The following is a 20,169-nucleotide window of genomic DNA, read 5'->3' on the forward strand; positions in this document are numbered from 1 at the left end:
GACTGAAGCCCAATATATAAAAAAGTACCAGGACATATTAACTGATAAACAGTGGTATCAATTGATCCCTTTTTAAAATGTTCAGGAATATATGTTGGTGTTTAAATCTCTTCTTGTTGAGGCATTTGCAGATGTCATAATAGATCAGGACACACAATTTTTTGAATGCATGTAACCACATGTTCCCACATTCTATGCACTCCCTAAGATACACAAAAATCTGACAGCAGGTCTAGGTAGACCAATTGTCTCGAGTATAGGGGTTAATTACCAGAAAATTCAAGACACTGTGTAGACATTTTTCTTATGTCATACGTAGTGAGATTGCCATCATATGTTTGTGATACTTTGGATTTACTGAAACAAATTGTAGGGGTCCATGTCCCTCCCAGCTCCCTGCTCTTAGCAATTGATGTGGAGGCTTATTACTCTAGCATTCCCCAAAGACAGATGCTTGGCAACTACTTTATATTGCAAGCCAATGGCTGGTAATACAATACTGCACACCCACAGCTCACACTTGTCGACATTAATTAAGAGTATTCCATACGCTCAATATATACTGCACACATCAGATGTAATTGTACATGGCTTCAGGATTTTGTCACCCATGCAGCCACTCTGAGGCAAAGATTATTAGCTATGGGTTACAGTAAGTTGTCTCTTAGGAAATCATATGCTCTTGTTCAAAACTCAGACACCAGTTTACAATCACTAGGTATTTTATGCAAAACCATGATTTATACTAGCCAAGCATTGGCACCTGCTATCTGAGGATTATATCCTTTTAAAATATGTCAGGGATACCCTTTAAAATAGTTTTTCAGTGTGTAAGCTCAAGATAATAATTCACAAACAGAAAAAAAAATTCAATGTGGACAATGGTCCCACTGTGCCTGGGTATGGTGTTGTGCACAGTGCATATTGTCCTATGGTGAATGGTTCAAACTGAAATATTATGCCAACTATAGTATGCAGGGGGTAATACTTTGAGACAGAGGATCAATGATCAAATTTTTTCACATTTGATCAATGGCAAAATAATCATCCCCGTCAGCTGGCATGTATGTTTACATCATAGATGTGATACATCCATGATCCAGTTTATGGTGTTGGATGTAATCAACAAGGATACATGGGGAGGCAATCAGGACAAAGTTATTTTATAAAGGGAAACAAAATGGATAGAAGGCTTAATACTACGGTTCCATCTGGACTTAATTAGGTTTTGTCATACAAACCCTTTTTATAGTGGTGGTGCTTATATACAACTATGTTCTCTCAAATGTGGCAATATAAATCGAGGAGTTGTAGTTGCACACATTTTATGTTTTACAAAATACACAGGTTGATGTACTATACCTTTTTCCTTATAAATGCCAAAAATTATTTTTGTCCTATACCCTCTTTTTTGTGTACCCTCCATGCAAATTGGTTGTCTTTAGTATGTTATTACTTGGTATTATTTTTTATAATTTATATTTGATTGTATTGATATTTTTCTTTGTCTGTCTATTATGTCTCCCTTGAAGGATCAAGGGACACAGGGCTGGTGGTGAAGGGGAGGTTCTACCATCTAATGTGGGCCATTTTTCCTCTCCCCTCTCTGCCACATGGTATGGCCTGGGGCTATTCTGTAACTGTGTTGTGGATTAGCCCTGAGCGAAAACTACACATGTGCACAAAATGTTGGGCTGCCGATATTCAGTGTGTGTAATTTTGGTTGAGGTGTATTAAAGGGGAGGAGGGACAGCCATTCAATGGGGTTATCTACCTCACCCTGGGTGTCTGATGAGGCAGTTTTGGCACAACGTATGCAGGCTTACTATAAAAATAAGGAACCATACTGAAAATCTGTATTCACCTTAGGATGTTGCTGGTTACTATTACCTCTGTAGCGGCGGCTCCTGAAGAGCATGCGCTATGAGTTTTTCCAAAGTTAAAGTTTTGCCTAAACTGCAGTTTGGTTTGGGTATAATTGTCTAAATTAGATTTCAGCATCAGTCTGACCTGGACTGGAGATGTTCAGCCTGGCCACAGGGGGCACTGTCTTTTCTGGCAGGCATGGAACTATGGTCTGGTTAGGTGCTTAAGTTATTCTCTCTCGGAGCCCGCCCAGTGGGAGTGGCACCCTCGCTGTGCTTTCTGGGAGAGGGTACATAGGATGCGGACATCACATGGTTCAGGGTTCCGGTCCAGAACAATGTACTGACTTCATGGTCCTGGTCCTCCTGACCAGCCCCAGGAAGACTATGGCCTGGGGTGCGGATCCACCCAACTTTCATGTCTCGGGCTGGCTAGCCTGAGGCAAGGAAACTAAAAGAAGGATTCTGAGGTGGTTGGGTGCCGTCTCTGGTTTGAGGCAAGGAAACTAAAAGAAGGATTCTGAGGTAGTTGGGTGCCGTCTCCAGTTTGGGAGAGACCCAGTAACTTCAAGCATTCCAGAGGAGGACTCTTCAGAGGAAGGCGACATACGGGTTGGCTTCTTAGTAAGAGCCTGGAAGGGCTGAAGTAACCGAGAGAATCCGGTCTTGTGGATATCGCCAAGCTGGCTGAAAGATCCAGGTATCCTACAAGTGTTCCTTGTTAAATCTTTTTATTGAATTTCAAGAGAAAAAAAAAAGGGAAGTTTACAGATCATAACGAGCATCATATCATGAGTATCGTAAATTAACAATATAGTTATAATCAGGTATTAATCACATAGATTAGGTATGTTATAAGTGAAAGTATAAGTAACATAGAGATTGTATACTATAATATTATAAGTACTGAAATAAATTAGGAACGAACTATATGAGAGAATTAACGAAATATGCCTCCAGACCACCTGTCCACCCCAAATGGGTTCAAGCTGTGAACAGGTGGGGGCAGATATAATTAAAAAGTAAAACTCTTTTCCTGGTTAACTTTAGCTCAGCACAACCAGTATTTAAAGAAAGTTTTGAAGAATAGGCCCTCTAAAAGAGAGATCGATTCTCTATGTTGATGAGAAATAAACCAACTTTTGAAATATAAAACATAAATAAAATAAAAAAAGAAGAAGAGGGATAGAAAAGGATGAAAAGAGAGAAGAAAAGGGATGAGATGAAAACTCTCGAAGTAGTGACCTGGTACGTGACATAAATCAATAGCACAACAGCTATATCCTACAAGTGTTCCAAGCTTAGTTTTCCTACATGTTCTACAACAACGTCTGTGGCAGAGACATTATCTTGTATATTCTACAAAAACATCTGTGGCAGAGACTTGTTCCTGAGTAAGCACCTTGTTGGCTGCTAGGCCTTGTGAGAGAAGGACTGTCCAACCTGAGTGATCATCCAGTTACGAATGGCTATTCTCTGGATGCAGTCAAAGTAAGCAAGGTTTTCAACAAATTTGACCTTGACTCTAAGCCCTTGTACACACGGTCGGACATTTCAACAACCAAATCCGTCAGATTTTGTCCGACGAATTTTGTCTGACGGATCTTGTCCGAAACTGTTGCATACACATGGTCGGACAAAGTTGTCGGAAAATCTGATCTTTCAGAACATGATGACGTAATTTCGTTACGATGGGACTACGTTAAGGCTAGTAGCCAATAGCTTTGATGTAGGAATTTGATCTGAGCATGCGTGGCACTTTGTCTGATCGGAATTCTCTACACATGATCGGAGTATGTCCGATCGGAGCAGTTTGTCGGAAAATATTTCTAGCAAGTTGGAAAATTTGGTCCGACGGATATTCAAACGGAAACAGTCCGATGCATACCACACACAGTCGGAATAACTGACAAAACGGTCCGATAGGACACATTCCGACGGATTCTCCGACCGTGTGTACAAGGGCTAAGAGTATCTGAACTCTCCTTTCCAGCCCTCTGATCCCAATTCAAGAGACTGTTTTATTGTCTACGTTTATTGCAAATAAAATCCAATCAAGTGGATCGTTTGTCGGTCTCTAAGTTACTGGGCCATCTACCATGGGAACCCCTAGATGTTCAACGAGGAAAACAGGAGGTAACTGTAAGCCCAAAACCAACCAGCAGCTCCTTCGGGGGTTAGTGCTACACCCCCTTTTACTATTTTGTGGGATATGTACACTGGATTTGTATAACCCTGACATGTATTGTAGATGGTAATCATTTCCTTCAGTATCTGTATGCTACGCAGGTATATATTAAAGCATTATTTTTATACTTTTACACGTGCTTCAACTTTAACACACATTAAAGCACCTACTGCTTAACCACTTGAGGACCGCCGTATTGCCATTGTACGTCAGCACAATGGCACAGGCAGGCATAATCACGTACATCTACGTGATTGCCTTCCAGCGGGTGGGGGGTCCGATCGGACCCCCTCCCGCTGGTTACGGCGGTCCGATTCGGTCCAGGAGCGCTCCGTGATGAGGGGATGGCCGTTGGTTTTCGGCCACCCCCTCTGGATCGCTCCTGGCCAATGAGAAGCTTCCTCCCCTGTGTATTGTTTACACAGGAAGGAGGAAGTGATGTCATTCTCCTCAGGGCGGTCTTTTTGACCGGACTACGAGGAGAAGAGTAAAAGTAAGTGTGCACCAACACTACACTGACATGTAGGTACACACAGGCACACAAACCCCCCCGATCCCCCCCCCCCCCCCGATCGCCCCCCGATCCCCCCCGCCCCCCCCTCCCCCCCAGTCACAGTGTCACTGATTGCATTGATCATTTCTTTACTGATCAATGCATTCAGTGTCAGTTGTGACAGTAAAAACTGTCAGGACAGTTAGTGTTAGGTCCAGGGTAGCCCCCTATCACCCCCCAATAAAGATTTAACCCCCTGATTGCCCCTAGAGTTAACCCTTTCACCCCCTTTTGCCAGTGTCACTAAGCGATCATTTTTCTGATCGCTGCATGTGTCGCTAGTGTCGCTAGGTAGCTAGTTATTTTTTTAGGTTCACCGCCAGGTTTTTATATCGCTAGGTACCCCGATATACTACCCAATAATGTTTTTAACCCCCTGATTGCCGCTAGTTAACCCTTTCACCCCCTTTTGCCAGTGTCACTAAGCGATCGTTTTTCTGATTGCTGCATTAGTGTCGCTACAGTCGCTAGGTAGCTAGTTATTTTTTTAGGTTCACCGCCAGGTTTTTATAGCGCTAGGTACCCCGATATACTACCCAATAATGTTTTTAACCCCCTGATTGCCGCTAGTTAACCCTTTCACCCCCTTTTGCCAGTGTCACTAAGCGATCATTTTTCTGATCGCTGCATGTGTCGCTAGGTAGCTAGTTATTTTTTTAGGTTCACCGCCAGGTTTTTATATCGCTAGGTACCCCGATATACTACCCAATAATGGTTTTAACCCCCTGATTGCCACTAGTTAACCCTTTCACCCCCTTTTGCCAGTGTCACTAAGCGATCGTTTTTCTGATCGCTGCATTAATGTCGCTACAGTCGCTAGGTAGCTAGTTATTTTTTTAGGTTCACCGCCAGGTTTTTATAGCGCTAGGTACCCCGATATACTACCCAATAATGGTTTTAACCCCCTGATTGCTGCTAGTTAACCCTTTCACCCCCTTTCACCAGCGATCACAGTATAAGTGTCACTGGTGACGCTGGTTAGCCAGTTAGTTATTTAGGTTCCCCGTCAGGTTTTTATATAGCGCCAGGGACCCCCATATACTACCTAATAAAAATTTGAACCCCCTGATTGCCCCTAGTTAACCCTTTCACCACTGATCACCGTATAAGTGTTACGGGTGACTCTGGTTAGTTTGTTTTTTATAGCATTTTATATTCAAATCCGGAAGGCAGTGCTTGGTTTTCGGGGTCCCGTACGTGGCTAGGCTCCCAAAAAGTCCCCCACATGTGGTATCCCCGTACTCGGGAGAAGCAGCAGAATGTATTTTGGGGTGTCATTTCACATATGCCCATAGCATGTGTGAGCAATATATCATTTAGTGACAACTTGGTGCAAAAAAAAAAAAGTTTGTAATATTCCCGCAACTTGTGGCAAAATATAAAATATTCCATGGACTCAACATGCCTCTCAGTAAATAGCTTGGGGTGTCTACTTTCCAAAATGGGGTCATTTTGGGGGGTTTTGTGCTATTTTGGCATTTTATGGCCTTCGAAACTGTGATAGGTAGTGAGGAGTTAAATCAAAAATTTGCACCCTTAGAAATCCTGAAGGTGGTGATTGGTTTTCGGGGTGCCGTGCGCGACTAGACTCCCAAAAAGTCCCACACACGTGGTATCGCCATACTCGGGAGAAGTAGCGGAATATATTTTGGGGTGCAATTCCACATATAACCATGGCATGTGTGAGCAATATATCATTTAGTGACAACTTTTTGTAAAAAAATTTTTTTTTTTGTCATTATTCAATCCCTTAGGACAAAAAAAATAAATATTCAATGGGCTCAACATACCCATCAGCAATTTCCTTGGGGTGTCTACTTTCCAAAATGGGGTCATTTGGGGGGGATTTGTACTGCCCTGCCATTTTAGCACCTCAAGAAATGAGATCGGCAGTCATAAATTAAAAGCTGTGTAAATTCCAGAAAATGTACTCTAGTTTGTAGACGCTATAACTTTTGCGCAAACCAAAAAATATACGCTTATTGACATTTTTTTTACTAAAGACATGTGGCTGAATAAATTTTGCCCTCAATGTATGACTAAAATTTAGTTTATTCGATTTTTCTTATAACAAAAAGAAGAAAATATCTTTTTTTTTCAAAATTTTCGCTCTTTTTCCATTTATATCGCAAAAAAAAAAAATCGCAGAGGCAATCAAATACCATCAAAAGAAAGCTCTATTTGTGGGAAGAAAAGGACGCAAATTTCGTTTGGGTGCAATATTGCATGACCGCGCAATTACCAGTTAAAGCAGCGCAGTGCGAAATTGCAAAAAGACCTCTGGTCCTTAAGGTGTTTATTGGTCCGGAGCTGAAGTGGTTAAACATGCTTTTTTGATGTGTTTTTGATGCTTCTGTGATGATTTGGTAATGCTTCAGAGATGCTTTAATGTTGCTTCAGTGATGCTTTTTTGAAGATTGGCTAATGCCCTGTGTGTGTTGATTTTCTATTTGTTTTAAAGGGACCTAGTAGAACTCAGGCTCAGTAGTAACTCAGCAGATCTCCATCTCATTAGTATCCCTGTTTAGCAGGTCCCCAGCTTATTAGCACCGTTGTTCACCAGATCCCAAGCTTATTAGTACCCTTGTTCAGCAGATCCCCTGCTCAGTAGTACTATCAGCTCTGCTGAGGCCCCATTTAGTAGTAACCCCCATCTCTGCTGATCCCCCCGCTCAGTAATAACCCTAGCTCTGCTGATCCCCCGCTCAATAGTAACCACTAGCTCTGTTGATCCACTGCTCAGTAGTAACCCCCAGCTTGGCTCATCCTCTGGTTTTCTGATCCTCCCCTCTGTCCAGTCACAGCTGACTTCCCGCTACATTGCTCCCATGCTGCTCACCACATGTGACATCTGCTAGTTTCTCCTGGTCAGCTCTGCTGATGCTCTGCCTTTCAGACCTCTCTCACTGATCCCGTCTCACCTTCTGCTATAACGTTCCCATATTGCATGCCAATTGTGCCTTCTGCTAGTTTCTCAGCTCCAGACCGGACCCCACTCATCTTCCTGCTGCTCCATGCTGCACACAAGATGTGACATCTGCACCAGACACTTCTGGAATATATACACATGAAACAGTAACTGTTGATGATGTCTTTACAGTTCGCTTGTGGGTTTCCCAGTGCATCCGGGGATATCTCATACCTGCAATACCTCCAAAACGCTCAATAAAACCCCTCAAAAGCTTCAGGTGCAGTAAGTGAGCATTGTCTTAGACTTCTATGGAGGCTTTGGAGACATTTTAAAGCACCATGAAAGCGACATGGAGTATACATTTTGAAGCAACTCAAAGCAAACAGAATGTGTGAACAGGACTGTAAGGTAACCATTTTATTTATTGACAATTGCTTTAAGAGTGCTTTAACTGGTTCCCGACCAGCGCACACCGATGTACGTTGGCAGAATGGCACAGGCAGGCATATTGGTGTACAGGTACGTCCAATCTTCAATGCCGCCCTGCCATCGCGAGCGCACCGCCGACGGCACACGCCGATGGACTCGATCGCCGCGGGCATACCCGCGATCCTCTCACGGGACGACTGAATGGAGGAAATGCCGCGTAAACAGCATTTCTCCATTCTGCCTAGCAACTAGTGACGCTGATCTCTGCTCCATGTGATTGGAGCAGAGATCAGTGTTCACTAAATGAAAGCCCAACCCCCCACAGTTAGTAACACACCCCTAGGAACACTTAACCCCTACACTGCCACCCACTGATTAACCCCTTCACTGCCAGTGTCATTTACACAGGAATCACTGCATTTATATAGCAGTGATTACTGTATAAATGATAATGGTCCCAAAAATGTCCGATGTGTCCACCACAATGTCGCAGTCACAATAAAAATTGCTGATCGCCGCCATTACTAGTAAAAAAAAAATAATACAAAATTATTAATAAAAATGCCATAAAACTATCCCTATTTTGTAAACGCTATAACTTTTGCGCAAACCAATCAATAATCGCTTATTGCGATTTTTTTACCAAAAATATGTAGAAGAATACGTATCGGCCTAAACTGAGGGAAAAAAATGTTTTTTTATATATTTTTGGGGGATATTTATTATAACAAAAAGTAAAAAATAATGCGTTTTTTTCAAAATTGTCGCTCTATTTTTGTTTATAGCGCAAAAAATAAAAACCGCAGGGGTGATCAAATACCACCAAAAGAAAGCTCTATTTGTGGGAAAAAAGGGACGTCAATTTTGTTTGGGAGCCACGTCGCACGACCGCACAATTGTCAGTTAAACCGACGCAGTGCCGAATCGAAAAAAGTGGTCTGGTCTTTGACCAGCAAAATGGTCCGGTCTGTAAGTGGTTAAAAAAAAGTGTCCGATACCACATTTTGAAGCAAGTGTAAACAAGCCCTTACATTTTTTTTTCTGAGCAGATAAACTTGCAGTAGATAGAGAGTAACTAGGGGTAATATAATTTGGAAGACACTACTATTATATAAGCTTTCAATCTGAGTGCATTGACCATGGCCAGTATAGTGCTAGTACTTGAAAAAAAAGTGTAATTTTTTTTTGTAATTTCCATTAAGTGAAGCACAGTGTCTAATACTTTTGCTTAACTTCCCCATGGTCATATTATATATTGTGAAGCGCTACCTCACCCAACTGAACCCTGTTGGGCTCCAACAATTATATAGTGTAAATCAATAATCAATTTAAAAATATCCCTTTATCCCTTTAAGATACAATTGCTAAACAAAATAAATAAACAATGCAAAGTACATGAATTGATAATAATATGTGCAAATGATGAACTTAAAGGAGCGTTCCGGCCAATCATTTTTTTTTTTTTTTTAAGTCACAGCTACAAACACTGTAGATGCTGACTTTTAATAAGGACATTTACCTGTCCAACGATTCCGCAATGTCGGCCGCCCCGAGGCCGATCCGTCCATAGGACCGGCTGCTGTCGCCTCCATCCTAATGAAGGGAAACAGACAGTGGAGCCTTGCGGCTTTACTGTCCATTTTCTACTGCGCATGCGCGAGTCGCGTGGCACTTTGTGAATGACCCCATTGTTTTCTGGGACACACACATGTCCCAGAAGGCAACGGGCCGCTCACCGAAGAGGAGGAAGCGCCACGGAATAGGAATAGGCAGTTTAGGAAGACTGCCTAGTGACAGCGTTTCAGGTAAGTGATTTTTTTTTCTTTTATTAATGCATTTGTTGTTTTTTTTTTTTTTTGGGGTGTCCCTCCACTTTAATGTATTAATTCATTAATTCCAAACAATATGTGTTCTCTTCTTAGTGCAAATATAAAAATATCCAATAGTGACAATCCAAATGATATTTGATGTGTGCACACTGCAGTGCCTTCCACCAGTCACCCTCCCACAAAGACCCACAATGGGGTCCAATGGCGCCTTCCCCTTGGGGGTAAAAATCCTGCATCTGTTGGTTTTCTGTCTGTATGAGGCTCCCAATCTCTTAAATAAGGGTAAAATAAATATATAAAGTGTTTTTGTGCAAAAGCGATCCAGTGATCAGTAGTGATTGCATTTGCACAGTCATATGGGACGTGATCAATGCTAGCAGCTGTCCTGATAGGAGGTGTTACATATTTACAGATTTTGGGTAGCTCGCATGATTTCTTGGTTTTAGGACTATAAGGTAACCATTTTATTTAGTGACAGGGGCTTTAATTGGCATTCCGAGTGCTAATAAAAGCCTGTCCAATGCCACATTTTGAAACACATGTAAACAAATCCTTATAGTTTCACTCACATCTACCACCACATGCAATGATTTAATAGCACCAACAGCATGCCTTAGGTAAGTTATACTAGTACTTCTACCATTGAATGGCACGGACAGGCAAATTGGTGTACAGGTACATCCATTTAAAATTGCCGCTGTGACATCGCGTGCGCGCTGCCGGCGGTGCACGCACACGCCGTTCGGGATCCCTGTGAGTCCGGTCGCGGGTCCCGCGGACTCGATCGCTGCGGGGATACCCACAATCGTCTCACGGGAAGGCTGAATGGGGAGATGCGGAAGTAAAAAGCATATTCCCGTTCTGCCAAGCAACAAGTGACACTGATCTCTGCTTCCTGTGATTGGAGCAGAGATCAGTGTTCACGCCCCCCACAGTTAGTAACACGCCCCTAGGACACACTTAACCCCTACAAAGGAATCAGTGCATTTGTATAGCACTGATTGCTGTATAAATGACAATGGTCCCAAAAATGTGTAAATGCACTGATTCCTGTGTAAATGACACTGGCAGTGAAAGAGTTAACCACTAGGGGACAGTGTATGACGTTATGTGTTTTTTTATTGTAGGGGGCGTGGCTGGGCATGTGATGTCAGTGATCATCCTTCCCTATAAAAGGGAACAGACGATCGGTGACAGCCGCACTAGGAAGCAGGGGGAGAGGTTTGTTTACACAGACTTCTCCTTGTTCTTCAGCTCTGTGACCCGATTGCGGGACACCAGCAGCGATCGGGTCCGCTGGTCCCGTGGCCATGGTCACGGAGCGCGCCGCCTGCTGGGCACTTAAAAAAACACGTTCCGGTACGTGATTGTGCCCAGCCGTGCCCTTCTGCCGACGTATATCGGCGTGAGGCTGTCCTTAAGCAGTTAAGTGACCTTAACAGGTCCTCATTTTAACATTTTAAACAACAATTTGAATCAGACTGAGGGGTTTTTGGAAATGATCAGTTGCAGATTATGAAGGCAATATTATTTTTTTAAAGCTTTCCCTTTATGCAATCAAATAATGAACCATAGTATGCTTTTTGATAAGATTGTATCAAACTGTTCCTTGATGTAGTGGGGGATAATTCACAAAGGCATGTCTGCGACCAGGAAAATTAATGATGGATCACGTCAGATTTTTGAGAATAAATCAAACGGAAAATGCTAACCATTCCGTCATCCTGACACACATCCATGCTATTTGCCCACCTGCTCCTTTAGCCTCTGTGGTATAAATATAACGGATAACCAAAAGTAGGATTAGATTCTGATCCTCCTAGGTTCAGTCATACAACAATCACAAATCATTTTAAGATTTGGCTCCTTTGAGTGATGGATAGCAGAATCTTTTGATTGATTGTGCATAAGATATTCTTACAGACTTTGGAAACAAAAGACTTTAATACTCCTCCAACCTATTGTATCAAGCTAGTGCTTTTCAGCATGTTCAACTGCCCTGGGACTATGACAGGAAAAGAGGAATCTCAGTTATAAGATTCATGAATAATATTACTATGGAATATAAAATAGTATGAACATTTACAAGGACAATTTTATCTTACAATTTTATACCTGTTATTTCTTTGTTTAGCAAGCAGGAGATGAAGAAACACAACTTCTAAAAATGACTTGCCTACAGGATTTTAATCCACATAATCTTGGCTGGATATGTTTTTAAAATATGCACTTTATTAATTTAATAACACAAACATCAAACATTCATTTAACATTGCATAGAAAAATATCTAACAAGGACACCAAATAAATTAGGAAATACAATATCCAAAAGCTGTATATTAAAAATAATATAACTAATCTTCATAGCAAAAAGAAAAAACAAAAGAAAAAAAAAACAAGAATAAAGCGCCAAAGAAATCTAAATATTGATAAGAGTAAGTGATAATATGAAAATTGACAATTGACAGCTGCAGTGAATAAAACTTTGCAAGTGCAAAATGATACTAGTAAAGAAAATAAATATATTGCGCTAAGTGGCAAAAATGTTAACTAAATATCACATCTGAAACTGATGCAACTTTGAAAAAGGTTGATGGTTGATTTCTGGGACTGGAAGTGTGTTGTGATGATGCTATAAAGCGGACCAACCTAAACGTGTTTCAGCCAATCAGACGGGCCTTCTTCCCTCAACTTATTATTTGCATGAGACTTTTTAACAATTTTTTTCAAAGTCGCATTGGTTTCAATTCTTCATAGCAACACTCATATTATGATCCACTACTCTCTCACTACCATTTCTCCATTACCAATGAATAACCCAGCATAGCTAGAAGTGGCAGCTGGTGGTAATTTTTTTGGGTCGGTCGGTCGGTCAGCCGGACGGTTGGTGCACTTACCCCGTCCATGGTGGGCGATCATAGGCAGCTTCCATCTCCTCCCTTCTCCTCGGCGGACAATCAGAAGGCTTCTCCTTTCAGGCCAAGTGGGAACCCAGACCTGCATTTCCGGATTGGCGGAGAGACGATTCAGGGTAAGAATAGGGAACCTCCATTTGCTATTCTCACACACCTGGGTGGGCTCCGAACGCATTCTCATTCCCCCGAGTCCACCCTATTTTGAAGCTTGACTAAGTAACTCTTTGACGAAATGGACGTTGGGAGGGTGGCGCGCTGACTTCATCGCTGTCTAGGACGGGTGTTTGCCAGCCGGCCGGCATTTCTTTACGAGCTTTTAATATTTCTACAAATGTAAGTGCAATATTTTTGCTTAGAAAATAAACTGTGTTTTATGGACTTACACTATGGTGATTTTTCCTTTTTATTGGGTTCGTGATTGCTGCTTACTGGTCTGCCCTTTGAGTTTGGATCATTTGGCTTGTCCTCATTTTAACCACAGCTGTTTCCTGAAATGGATGTCATGAGGTTGATTTGATGCCACAGATTTAATACTACAGGCCCTGTATCGCATATTTTGTGTGGTGGAGGTTCGCAAGCACTGGTGTTTCTGTTTGCACAGAAGAATTTGATTAAGTCACCATTTTCACTTCATTCACTGGACTTTAGATATAATTATTTTATTTCTAAATCAAATCTAAATTTATTTTAGGATGTATTATTGTTATCACGTATTTATCACTTATTACACATTTATTTAATCACATGTTCATTCATGAGTATGATTTTATATTTATTATGGTGATTGTTTGGTGTTATTTATTGTCATACTATTATATTATTTTAGCCTAACTTTATGCGCAGCTATATTCTGTTATATTCTATGTTTTGGTTATGGTGTTTGTAGATATCTTACAAATTTGAGCTGCAGCTATATTTTTAGTGATTTATTTATTTCGTTTTTAGCGCGGTATCTAACCCTTCTTTTTCTATTTTGAAGCTTATTAGAGCCTTTTGCTCTAATCGATGCTTCAAAAAACCTCCCACCCCACATTGGAATCCATGCGCCCGCCATCCTAAAAGGGGCCAGATGCATGGATAGGTGGTGGCAGCGATGGATAGTGGAGGTGGCGCCCATGTGCCCTTAATGGATGAGCTGCCCCTGATAGCTAGGATTAGTACTAAATTACCGTATTTATCGGTGTATAACACGCACCTTTTCCCCCTTAAAATCGGGGGAAAGTCGTGGGTGCGTGTTATACGCCGATCCCCACTGTCTGTGAGGCAAAAAGACAGAGCGCCGCCCAAAAATACAGAGCGACGCCGAAAAAGTCCGAGCCGTCTGCTCAGCTCCGCTCGTAGTCCCGCCTCCCTGCTGTTTCTGCGAGCACTGCCGAAAAAGACCGAGCCGACTCTACTGTGTACTCGGCTCGGCTCGGCTTGCAGTCCCGCCCATACTGGGCGGGACTGCGAACCAAGCCAAGCTGAATACACAGTAGAGTTGGCTCGGTCTTTTTCGGCAGCGCTCGCTCCATAAACGTTTTTCCTTAAAATGCCCTCCTAAACTTGGGGTGCGTGTTATACGCCGGTGCGTGTTATACCCCGATAAATACGGTACTGAACCTACGTTTTGTTTTGCCAGCCAGTTTGCAATAATACATTATTCAAATATGATCTTTTCCTAACATCCCAATACAGAACATAAATATTAAAGCACAGGTCGCAAGACAAATTTTCCAGAAATGTAAACAATACATATAGACTACCAATCATCAACCCCAGATGTAGTGATGTAATGTGGTATACAAGCCATTTAAGATTCGCTAAATAATGATGTTCACTGGACATTGTTTGTCACATCAGTGTTAATTTAATCAACTAAAACATTTTCGTCTACTAAATGAATACTATTTTAGTTGACTAAAACTAAAACAATTGAGATGACTAAAAATAACTAAAACTGAATTGAAATTTGACGTCAAAATTAACACTGGTCTGTGGTGCATGTTCAAACCTTAATACCATAAATAATAACATATTCAATTTTTCACTCCAGCAGCATATAAAGAGTTTGGAAATTGTAGAGAAATGCTGAAATAATGCATTACAGTTTTAGTTGACTAAAATCATTTTAGTCGACTAAAATGTACTGTAGATTTAGTCGACTAAATACTACTAAAACTAAAACAATTGCAGAAGACTAAAATGGGACTAAAACTAAAATGTCATTTAGTCAAAAGGCTTATGCCCCATACGCACGATCGGAAATTCCGCCGGCAAAAGTCCAATGTGAGCTTTTGGTTGGAAATTCCGACCGTGTGTATGCTCCATTTGACTTTTGCTGGCCAAATTTCCGCCAGCAAAAGATTGAGAGCAGGTTCTCTATTTTTCCAATGGAAAAAGTTCAGATCGAAATTCCGATCGTCTGTAGCAATTCCGACGTGCAAAATTCCTACGCTTGCTCGGAAACAATTCATGCTCGGAAGCATTGAACTTCATTTTCTCGGCTCGACGTAATGTTGTACGTCACCGCGTTCTTGACGGACGAAAGTTCAGAGAAATTTTGTGTGACCGTATGTATGCAAGCCAAGCTTTAGCAGAATTCCGTCGGAAAAACCATCCAAGATTTTTCGGACTGAAATTCTGCTCGTCTGTACAGGGCATAAGTCTAAAACTTAATCAAAATTGGCTGCCAAAATGAACACTGTGTCACATCAAACTGGAAAGGGGAAAATCCAGAAGCAGAGTGAAGAATGTAGAAAAGGCAGGAAATGGAGTAGTAATGTAAAGAAAGGAAGGAGACATGTGGGGTGGAGGGGCAATGTTTAACTGGAAGGTAGAAGGGATGGCCCCGAAGTGGTTATTAAGTTAGATGGGCTTACAGTGAGTTTAACTGGTTTTGAAAGTGAGTTGTGGTGTTGTAAAACATTCAAGGGCTCCACATGTATAAAATTGGATGTAATGGTAATACAATTGGGTTATCAATTCTGTACAAATACAATTGGGTCTACAATTCTTTCAGTGATAAAGTGATAGACTACTAGCATCAGAGAATAATGTTCTGTCAGCTTTAGGAAGTAAACTCTTTTTGGCTGAAGCTATTGAATTATGGAGAGGAGGGCAAGGTGTGGGTATCCCTCTATATTGAAGGAGGTTAGGTGAGTATATATGCCAAAGACCATAGACCAAAACGTTGTGAGCAGTAGCCAAGTCTACCATATGTGTAGCATTGTGCCGTATACGCATGACATCTACAGCACACTTCAGGAACTTGAGGAAAGATGGAATACAGTTTGAAAAGATAGCAATACCATGTGGAGAGCATTTGCACATTCTTCTCCTTGCCACAGAAATCTTATGTATCAGTATGAAAGAAGCATCATCATCTGAGAACGCTTGTCCAAGTTATTTCTCCCATCCTGATATGTAGGCAAACCAGGAGATACATATTATAGAAGGAGAGCATACATGATAAAAACAGGGTGCTCAGAGGTAAGAGGTCTATGTTACAGGCATGTGCCGTGTAATGTGTAGTAAAAGTTCTGAAGTTGAAAATAGGTCATCCAGGGAGAAAACTAAATCTTTAGAGAAGGAAGTGAGGGGGCTGCCATTTGTTGGCAATTTAAACAGCATTTTAGTTTCATTGCAAATGTCAATTTTGCTGTAGCAGGTTGTATACAGAGTACAGATGTGCCTGGTGGTTTAGAGCATTTCCCAGACATGTTATTTAACCACTTGCTTACTGGGCACTTAAACCCCCCTCAGTCCCAGACCAATTTTCAGCTTTCAGCGCTGATGCACTTTGAATGACAATTGCGCGGGCATACAACACTGTACCCAAATGAAATTTTTATCATTTTTTTCCCACAAATAGAGCTTTCTTTTGGTGGTATTTAGTTACAGCTCGGAGTTTTCTTTTTTGCTAAACAAACAAAAAAAATGCAAAAAAAAAAAAAATCATGTTTTAATAGTTTGTTATAAAATTTTGCAAACGGGTCATTTTTCTCCTTCATTGAAGTGCGCTGATTAGGCGGCACTGATAGGCTGCACTGGTGGGCACTGATAGGCTGCATTGGTGGGCACTGATAGGCTGCACTGGTGGGCACTGATAGGCATAGTTAAGGCGGCACTAATAGGCACAGATAAGGCGGCACCGATGGGCACAGATAAGGCGGCACTGATGGGCAAAGATGGGCACAGATAAGATGGCACGGGTGGGTGGCATGGATGGGCACTGATAGGTACCACTGATAGATAGGACTGATGGGCACTGATAGGTGGCTCTGATAGGTGGCTCTGATAGGTGGCACTGCTGGGCACTGATGGGTGGCACTGCTGGGCACTGGTAGATGACACTGATGGGCACGGATATGTGGCACTGGGGTGCAGCACCTTTGAGGCAGATTGTGGGCACTGTGGGTGGCATTATGGGCACTGCTGGGTGGCACTGACGGGGGGCACTTACTTTTAATAAGTGTGGCACTGCAGGTGGGCACTGGCAGGGGGCAGGTGGGCGCTAGCAGGGCTGGCCGTGATCGGGACTGATGTCCCGATCACGGCCGCCGGTGATCGGCTTTTTTTTTTCTCCTCGCGCTGTCAGCGCGAGGAGGAATAATAGCCGATTACCGGCTCCGTTATATCACACATTGGCTGACAGCTGATCACGTGATAAGGGGTCGGGATCGACCCCTTGCACGGATCAGTGATCAGGCGAGTCTCATGGACTCGCCGATCACAGAGCGCGCAGGCCGCTCGTACACGGGACTACGTCTATTAAAGTCGTCCCGGAAAAGGAGATCCGCGCTGTAGCCGTCATTTGGCTATAGCGCGGATCTCAAGTGGTTAAAGGACTTTTGCATTTCTCATGTTTCCCTTAAATAATTATTAAAATTGCTACTCTCTGCTAAATGGAATAAAATTTTTTTTTTTTTTTTTGCTTTGGTACAAATTCTTTAGGAAAATTGAAAATAAGCTTTGGCTCTAGAACCCTGTGTTTGTGCAACTTTGTGCATACAAATAAGTGCTTTAAATATAACCGTGTTAGCCAAATGTTACTTATTTATATCTATATACAGTGCTGGTGCTACCTTACCATACAATGCTACATGTATATTCTCTACTAAAAATTCAAAATAGACAATAAATTAAACAAAAAATTGCAATAGTGCGAAAATTACTGTATTATGTAAAAGTGCAAATCAACAGTCCTGTAAAAATATCATACAACGACTTGTGCAAGAATGCAGAAAATTGTGCAAAAAAATCGTGCAAAAAAATCCCAAAGAATGTCCTTAATATAAGAAGAACATTTTTTCAAAATTGCTGAAAGTTGCTGGAAAATCGCATGTTACAGTGTTTCTAGGGATGGTGGTGGAATAAAGTGACTCGTGCAAGGAAGGCAATCTAGTGGAAAGACACTCCTCCCCGGTGCGCCACTCAGTGCTGTGGGGATATGTTTGCGCTCACCAGATCAAACACCCTCAAAGGGTTAACCGAGCCTTCACAGTATAAGCCACTGTGCTGCTGTTTGGACTCTGCTACCGGTGTGCTGGGGGAATGTTCGCCCTTCACTTCCAAGTGTTCTTCAGATGTTGTCAGCCATGATGGGTGGCACTGATGGGCAACACTGATGGACATTGATCGACAGCAGATCGGGCATTGATGGGCAGCACTGATAGGCGGCACTGATTGCCAGCACTGTCTAGCATCACTAATGGGCACTTGTGGGCAGTGGTGGGCACTGATTGCTGCCACTGGTGGTCACTGATTGCTGGCATTGGTGGGCAATGGTGGGCACTGATTAGTGACACTGTATTGCTATATTATAATCAGGGCACTGATGATCAGTGCCCTGATTACATTCCTAGATGTACCCCTGCATGGAGATGCCACTGATCGGCTCTCCTCGCCATACACTATGTCTGTGTTAGGTGATGAGAGCCAATTACCGGCATCTCCGTGTTTACATGTGAGAGCCGCACCATCCCGTCATCATTTGACAGTGGAAGGGTGGCAAGCAGTTAAAGTCAAATTGAAGATTTACTCTCAATTTAAATAGTTTTTTTAAATCATCTGCATTACACACCAGTCTGGCCACTGGGGCTGCTGTAATAACATTAACTGCATAAGCAGTGCTCTGTTCTGGTAGTATGAGACAATTCTTCTCTGCTGTTGGGTATAGATCGAGTCAGTCTTAGTGCATCCCAGCCATTCAGGAGAAGCCTTGTATTTGTATCAATGAATACAAGGCTTCCTCTGATTGGCCAAGGGGGGGAGGGAGGTGGGTGGATGATGTTGTGATGTGTGTGTTTGCTCCACCTCAGCAAATGAAAGCAAGTTATGTAGTCATTCATAAAAATACAAGGTCTCTCCTCAATGGTGGGTATGAGCTAAAATTAACTTGATCTATATTCAGCAGGAGAGTGTCCGTTTTTTCATACTGCTGCCTTGTTTTTGGGGGGAAAAGCCTCCTCCTTCTTCGGGGCTTGAGCAATCAATGTTTATAAAATTACAACAGAAAGCACAAAGGAATCAGTGTTAAGGCTTTATAAAGACTAGTGTCTTCTGATGGCATGGTAGGCAGCCAGCTGTCTACAGCGCCATCAGGAGATGCTAGTCTTCATCAAGCCTTAACATCAACTGATCAAGCCCTGAACAAGCGGAATACTTTTTCCCCCAAAACAAGTTGGCTGTATCTGATGGAATTAATCATTGGGGAGGAGAAGCAGCAGCACATTGAACTTTCCAATGAATGGCTGTGCAAGGGGCATGTCAGCACAAGGCTTATCATTGGAGGAGAGCTGAGTTCCCAGCATAGCTAGAAAACAGACCATGGTGTGTTCTCGTGCTTAGTATGGTCAGTTTTTGATAGGAAAGCAGAGGACTGTCAGGAACACCAGGGGTTTCATACAAAGTAATCAATACAAAGAGAACAGGATACCTTTTCATACAAGTACATGGTACAGCATTCACATATCAGGAGTATAAAATATTGGGGTAACAAATACTTTAATGTTTCAAAAAGTCCTTTAAGTGAATTTTTTTTTTTTTTTTTTTTTTAACAGGCACTGCTCCGTACACATTGAAGTGGACCTTTAATAATTTTTTCAACTTTCCATCTATTAAATCTTCTGCCCTTGTTTTAACTTTAGATAATACAACATATTTTTTTTCTGCCAGTAAATGCCTTATACAGCCCTCTTCCTGTTTCATGTCTGATAAAACGCCTAGGCTTATGACATCATGCACATCTCTCTCTCCAACCCTCATGAGAGTTTGCCAGGAAGGGAGGGGGAAGGATTCATAAGAGGGACAATCAGAGCTGCAGAACTGCAGAGCCGGGTGAGGGCGGAGATAGCAGGAGACTTCAGAAATCCATGTCTATTCATCCACAGAGGAGAAATGCGCAGGCAAGCAGTGGTGTGAGTGTGTCTGTCTTTATCTCCGGTAATCCAAATAAAAAAGTCTTTATTGCTACATACAAGAACGGTGTAAGAACAG

The sequence above is a fragment of the Lithobates pipiens genome, unplaced genomic scaffold (assembly GCF_037356315.1).
Source record: "Lithobates pipiens isolate NorthernLeopardFrog02 unplaced genomic scaffold, aLitPip1_a1.2 Scaffold_23, whole genome shotgun sequence".
In the NCBI taxonomy this organism is placed as follows: domain Eukaryota; kingdom Metazoa; phylum Chordata; class Amphibia; order Anura; family Ranidae; genus Lithobates; species Lithobates pipiens.